Raw genomic sequence first — 7994 nt, forward strand, 5'->3', positions numbered from 1 at the left:
TGGAAGAAAAGATCTGTCACTACCTCCACTTCATTGCAACTTTAATCAGAATGTAAAAGCTTGCTCTTCCTCTGAAATGACTTTCCTTTGGCCCACAGGCTATTCAATAATGTTAGCCTGATAGCTACAATCCAGCTACAATCCAATCAATTCATCATGGATAAAATCATGTTTCACTTGGGAACATGTGACATTTCTGAAGTAAAATTAGTTTCTATGGGGATTCACATTGACTTTCACAGCGGCCGTGTTGCAGTTAATGACGTTAGATGCATTCTACAGAGACATTAATTGGACACACCCTGTCTATCTGTCTCTCTTCACACCTTTCTAATAGTTCCATTCATAGACAAACACATCCTGCAATCATTTCCAAATTGCATTCAAATTAAAACACTCATTTATGAAATCCTCAGTGACCCTTTGTCCAAAAGAAGTAGACTTTATCATATTTTTAAAATGAGTACTTATTACGGAAATAATATGCTTACAAATATATAATTAAGCTAATATATTTTAAATGTAATTGCAACTTAACACTACAAATGTATTACATGACATATAGGTTTCAACAGAAACGTTATTATATATTTGGTATGTATTAGCTTACCATAAATGCAGAACATTCAGTACACATTTACCATATTTCAAAAGACAAAGTGTAGAACAAAGTTTCAGCTCACACTCAGTTAATTCACTAGTTAAAATAGTCAGCACATACAAATAAGTGTCCATCTTTAAAGCACTTTAAAAGATTAATAAAACTAATTTAAATTGTACTGTAACGTAAAACTTATAATTTGACATTATTACAAAGTGCACTTTCAAAAATTAAACAGGAAAGTCATGAAAGTCTCTTCCAGTATTTATATATTTTCTGCAAGTACAGTTTGTAAAAAAACATATACTTTTAAGATTTGCAGTACATTACAAGTGCACACGCAGCGCAATTACGTGCACTTCTTTTCACAAGGGGATGAATGCTGTTGTGTAAAAGAGCAAGTAAATAAAAGGACTTGTGTCTTTTCCTCTCTCGCCACTTCTCCTTTAATTCAGATCTGTCGCAAAAGCATTTCAGCTGTTAAATGAATTATTTATGCAGCGAGGAAGCTGAACCAGGAGCATTTAAGTTGTTACACTGATTCTAGTTCTGTTTGTACATTTTGATTGATGCTGGATAACAGCAGTACAGAGCCATGTGATGACACTCTAGCATATGTTTTGTTTTCATTGAATTGTCTGCTATGTCCTTGCCTTCTGTTGACCGACCATCTGATTAGAGATCCCCTGAAGTGACACAGTGAATGTCTCTTGTCCCTGACTCAGCATATGTCCTGCCAGTGAACCATGCTAGTGCTTGCAAAGGCAAGCATTGCTTACTCATACTAAGTAATCAGATTTGTAATTCTCATGTGGAGGTGGATGATTAAACAGGCTAAAAATAATCACGTTCTCAAGTTTTTAAACTGTTCTTTACACTAAAAAAAACATGGTTCTATTAAGATCTGTTCACTAAATGTTTCTTTAAGGAACCAAAAATGGTTCCTCTATCTATGGCATCACTGCGAAAACCTCTTATTGGAACCTTTATTTTTAAGATAGCCACTATTGCAAGTTTAGCAACGTGCAGTCGCCCTGAGCACCTTAGCAGCACCCTGTCAAAGACTTCAAGTCTCGGTACCAACAGGGATTGTAGGTGTGGGGAGTGAATGACCAGTGCTCTCTCTTCCACCCTCAATACCACGACTGAGGTGAGACCCTTGAACAAGGCACCGAACCCCCAACTGCTCCCCGGGCGCCGCAGTAAAAATGGCACTGCTCAGAGTGTGTGTGTGAGTTATTCACTACTCACTGCTGTGTGTGTGCACTTGGATGGGTTAAGAGCTCAAATTCAAAGTATGGGACACCATACTTGGCCATACGTCACGCCACTTTCACTTTACATCCGGGTGGCGAGTCTTGTTCAGGTAAGCAGCACTTCTAACAATCTAGTTATTCTCTTTATCTACAAATGTATTGTAGTTTACATTTATATTAAATGCTTAATATTAAACTTAAGAGTGCTTCGTTGAACAATAAGTAGGGCCTTCAGTACATCTTTATATGTAATTTCACAATTCTGTTGTCTTTGAAATAATGGTTAAGTGCACTGCTGAATATACTGACAAGTATCGAGTGTTTTGTTACAGAGTCCGTTATTATGTACTCTGAAGCCTGTTTGTGTGCGTGTGTGTGTATTGGGTAAAGCAGCATAGTGCTCGGCTATAGCACTTCATTAGTCATGGGTGAAATCTCAGTGTGGAATATCCTGCATACGGACAGCTGTTTCTCAAAGAGCATCAGCTGTAGATGGGAAATTCACCCAGATCCCACAGGATAACAGGTTGCACTGTACACATGATCAATAACTCATAATCAGTAATCCACCACTGTACATAACACATTGTAGCATAAACAGAGTCAGATGCACTTACTGTTGTTTATTATTTTGGAACAGCTCCTTGAAACACGCTGGTGAATCTGCCCATCCCCCCGCAGCAGTCAGGAGCCTGAGTCATGGCCTCATTCCCTCAAATCACTTCCCAGAGTCAGCTGCTGTAGACACGGCTGCTTAGGCCCAAAAGAAGGCTTCGTACACAGACCTCACAAGTGCATTTGACCGGCTAGAGGTCCCACACAGTACTGGCTAGAGGTCCCACAATCTGTAACTCAGCTTTAAGTGCTCATGAGAAGAACAAGCCTGTAATCATCTCTCTCGTTTGCCCTGTTATTTGAGGTCAGACTATACAGACTAACAGGTCCACAGAATTAAAATGAAAACGTTCCTGCGTTGTGTATGAAAGATTTCAACAAGTTTGACTGCAAATGTGATGAATGAGACAATAGCTGTTTCAAAACCAAAGGTTTTATGTTAGCATGTTGCATAATAATCATAAATTACATCACACACAAATGTCAGGTAAAACTATTTTATAGATCATTTTTTGAGTATTTCTGTATCATTGATCATTCTCTGTGTTGTTTTGGTATTACTGAGGTACTATTTTATTTTTATTAATATTTTGAGTAATTAATTATTTTCATTTTAGTGAAAGTTTTAGTAATTTTGTTGTTTTTGTCATTTTTATTATTTTATTTTTTATTTAGCTATATGTCTATATGTCACCTTAGTTTTTATTTATTTTTAATTATTTGTTTTAGTTATTTTACATCAAGTAATTTAGTTACATCAAGTTAACTAGCTAAAATTAATAAGTAATTATATTTTATTTTACTTAAAGTGTGTGTGTGTGTGTGTGTGTGTGTGTGTGTGTGTATATATATATATATATATATATATATAGGGTTGGTAAGATTTTTTACATTGTTTACATCTGCAATTGTTGTCAGAAAATACAGTAAGAAGAGTAATATTGTGAAATATTATTGCAATAAGTGAATATATTTGAATATATTTCAAAATGTAATTTTGTGAAAACCATGATACATTTTCAGGATTCTTTGATGAATAGAAAGATTAAAGAGCAGCATTTATTTAAAATAGTTTTTTTTTTAAATTGCATTTATTGTGTCTTTGCTGAATAAAAGTATTAATTTCTTTTTTTTTTTTTAAACGTACAGACCCCAAAGATTATATATTATATTATATTATATTATTATATTATATTACTCTGACATTGTTGCATCCATGCCTTAACATTTCAGAAGGCATCATAACATAACTTTTGGCTTGGCAGCATGCCTATGATGCCTTAAAATGCTGTGTATGCAGGCAGAATACTAGGTTGGGAAACAGTGCTAACGTTAGCTATTTAGGCTTTGGAATCCACAGAATGATCCTCAAACAGTCATCAATACACCAGCAGAGCAGATGGAGATTAGGAGGCTTTGCTCAACAGCTGTAGTGAGGCTCAAAATGGCAGGAGGTTAATTTGCATATGTATGAGCAATGCACCACTATTGTAGTAAATCATGGACATGTATTGTAAGTCAATCATCCACAGTATCACCTTTCATATTTAACTCTCTTTTGATGTGCTCGAATGAATGTTATAGACTCACTAAAGAATGAGCCTTTGCCATGCTGTTTAAACCGGCAGTTCTCTTCTCTTTTGCAGTGGTCAGTGCATTACGTGTTATTGAGTTATGCAGACACACAGCTGTGGGGGTTGAGACTCATTTAAAGCTGCCCACATCTGATTGAGTCTTGCTCTTACAGTCTCTCTAGGGAAGTGCTGGCAGGATATGAGCTCTGACGGTAATGCAAGTGGACTGTCCCACCCCCTCTGCTCTTCTCTGCAGTCAATGCTGATGAGACCCTGGAGATGAAGACAGAAGAACACAGATACAGCCACTGATGCAGTGACCCACAACACTGGAGATAAACAGCATGCTTGTGAAACTGGTTTGTCTTACTGTAAAGTGCAATGGTAAGGCACATTTTACTTTTAGTGCTTGAGCACTTCCTGTTCCCTTACCAAAAAGTAGTATACTTCAAGTTTATTTTATTAAGTATACTTAAGTAAAGTTCAAGTATACTTTATGTAGTAAGTATACAAATATCAGTGTACTAGTAGAATACTTGTAAGCGTACTATTTCAATACTCCTTGGGACTAAATTGGCCCAATTTCTAGTATATAAAAGTATACTTTATGTATAACAGTAGTAAAATGAGTACACAACTAGTTTACATCAATATTTTTAGCTTGTAGTGCAACTATACTAAAAGTGAACTTATAGGTATACTGATAGTTTACTAATTAAATACGTTTTTAGCATTTTAGTACACTTTGAAGTATAGTCTCAGTAAACTACTAGTTTAGTAGTTTTATACTGCAAGTATACTCGTAAGTTTTCTTTAAGTGAACTTTATTATAGCTCAAATATATTTAGACTTTTTAAAAGTATAAGTCAAGTATACTTAAATGTCATTTTAAGTATATTTTCTGAGAAGTACATAAAGCCCATTTCTGAGAAGTACTTTCCTATTTTAAGTTTAAAAGAAGTATACTAATAGCACACTTGAATAAATTTCTTTTTCGCAAGGCTTCTGAAGGCCTTGGGCTTTGTTGAGGGATCCTTATTGGTTTTAGGGGGAGGGTTTTGCATCTTCTCAATCAATAGCAAGACATTATCATGGATCAAAGGTCATTAGTGTGCCATGAGCCGTTCCCTAATCCAAGGAAGGAAGTCATTTGTGATAGGCTGCCAGCGCAACATCTGCAGTACGCAGAATATAGTGGTTATTTGTTTTATATATTTATAGCAAGAATCATTACCAGCTTTTGTTGGTCCTCCAGCTACCAGCATAAATCAAATTTACCATTTAATGCAAATAATTGATTTAAACCTAGGTTAAACCTGTAAAAAATATAGTAGATATGTGCTGCTTTTTCATTTAGATTCTAATAATGTCTTGTGTTGAATGAATACAGCTGTAGAACTTGAATGGAAGGCATTTAAAAGCATTTGTTGGAAATGCCATGGTCAGCTATGAAGTACTAAGCAAGGCCTCGCCCAGGTTTACCTTACAAATAACTGTGGCTCCCTCTAGTGTTTTAAAAATGTTACTGTGACATGCATTGGCAGATTACGAAACAGCAAAACATGTTTTATGGAAAACCCCCAAGAAGTTCCTCTATATGCTGAATGGCATGTGCTTTGAGTGGATAGCAATCAAACAATCAGTTTCATTATGTTACATTCGTTTGTGAGAATCCAAGGCAGGTTTTTTTTTTAAATAGCAGATTGATAATTCAGTGTGCTTTACAACATTTTTTAAAACTAACACAGCCCTACACTCTTAAAAATAACGGTGCTTCAAACGGTTCTTCAAGCGATGCCATAGAAGAACCATTTCTGGTTCCACAAAGAACCATTCAGTCAAAGGTTCTTTAAAGAACCATCTCTTTCTTACCTTTTTGTAATCTGAAGAACCTTCTTTCGCCACAAAGAACCTTTTGTGAAACAGAAAGATTCTTTAGATGTTAAAGGTTCTTTATGGAACCATTTAGACAAAAAGGTTCTTCTATGGCATCGTGAAGCACCTTTATTTTTAAGAGTGTACACATCTAATACATTGTGTAGGTCCCACTTGTGCTGCCAAAACAGCTCTGATGCATCAAGGCATGGACTCCACAAGACCTCTGAAGGTGTCTTGTGGTCTCTGAGACCAAGACATTAGCAGCAGATATTTTAAAGTCCTGCAGATTGTGAGGTGAGGGCTCCATGCATCAGATTTGTTGGTCCAGCACATCCTATTGATGCTCAATCAGATTGAGATCTGGGGAATTTGGAGAAGTTGTTTTCCTAGCACAGAGATGAATGCTATTAATGGCCAAATAAATAACATAATTAAATACAATACTCATGTCTGCTTTTGTTGCCAAATCCATTACTAAGGATAATCTTACAATTATATTGGCTTTTCAATGGATCAGCAGGCTTGGGGACTGATATCTGCTCTCAGCAGCTGTTGTGGTGATTAGAGCTTATGAATATGACAAGCCTGTTGAAATAAATTAGACAAGTATGTTGATCTCATGTACATGTGAGCTATAGAAATAGCACTATCAGTCAGATTCACTGTAGAAATCAGTGGATGCTGTGTACTCTCATTTTTACTTAAAGCTCACATGATAATGTTAAAAAGGGAAAATGCAGGATTACATGAACGTGTTCATAAAAGTGCTATTAAGGAGAGATTTCACTTTGTGGGAAAAGATAATACTAACTAAATCTGCTGCAATGTTGCTTTTAGAGCAGTTGTTGAGATACTCAGTTACCACGTGATGAGAGTATAATCTCAACATACTGGTATAACTAGTCTTCATCTTAATGATAATGCAGAGTAATTTAACGATAATGCAGAACATACAACAACAACTCAAGGAAGATGCCAAACTCATCCATACAGACAGCAGGGCGTGATTTAACATAAAGGGACAGTTCACCTTCAGTTGCTGGTCCCCATTGACTTCCATAGTATGGGGGGGGGGGACACTATGCAAGTCAATGGGGACCAGCAACTGAAGGTGAACTGTCCCTTTAAGAGCCAGTTTGGCTTCCAGAAATGATGTTAGTGATGCTGACAAACGTCTTTAGTGTGTCAGCCTTCACTTTAACCTATGTAATAAACTCTATCCAACAGCAGAGAACAGGTATGACCTAAAAAACCTGAACATCATGTGTGCATGATATTCTTTGCATTGCCTTGCTGAGCACTTGAATGTGTCTGCAGTGTCAGTATCAGGGCAGCAGGTGGCCTTCACTCTTTATCTACGGGTACAATCAACTTTGTCCTCAGACATTCTGACAACATCAGTGTTGGGGAAGTTACGTTTAAAAGTAATGCATTACAATATTGCGTTACTCCCTTAAAAAGGTAACTGATTTTGTTGCTTTTGCTTGTTTGTTTTTAATATAAAAAAGTTCTATTTTGGCAAACGTAAAAGCCCTTTCGCACAATTCAAACCTTTCACAGAGTGAAATGAATAAGTCTCAGGCTGATGGAAATGTAAATTCACGTCTGTACAGTAGAGGGCGCAGCTCAAACACGCCTTTCAGCTGTGCGGCCATTCTGGATTGCATGAAGAATAGGACGCAGGAGAAGAGAGTTCAACACTCTTACTTCAGCAATGAAACGCAAATGTGATGTTTAACTAAGTAATTTTTGCTTATTCGTATGGTTGAATGGGTTCATTGAAGGTCAGCAGCAAGACACTGGTCAATAAAACGGAGGTAAATACATAAAGGATATTTGTGAGAGCTGCCAGTCAATAAATGGGAAAACAAAGTAGCGTGCGTTACTTACTTTGAAAAAGTAATGCGTTACTTTATTCGTTACTTGAAAAAAGTAATGATGTAACTCACGTTAATTGTAATGAGTTACCCCCAACACTGTTCAACGATTATTTCACTAATGCTTGCTGAAGACCCGAGAAAACAAATATATATATATATATATATATATAAAAATGCTTGTGTTTTTGTG

This window comes from Sinocyclocheilus anshuiensis, unplaced genomic scaffold (assembly GCF_001515605.1).
Source record: "Sinocyclocheilus anshuiensis isolate Anshui unplaced genomic scaffold, SAMN03320099.WGS_v1.1 scaffold112, whole genome shotgun sequence".
NCBI classification, from domain to species: Eukaryota; Metazoa; Chordata; class Actinopteri; order Cypriniformes; family Cyprinidae; genus Sinocyclocheilus; species Sinocyclocheilus anshuiensis.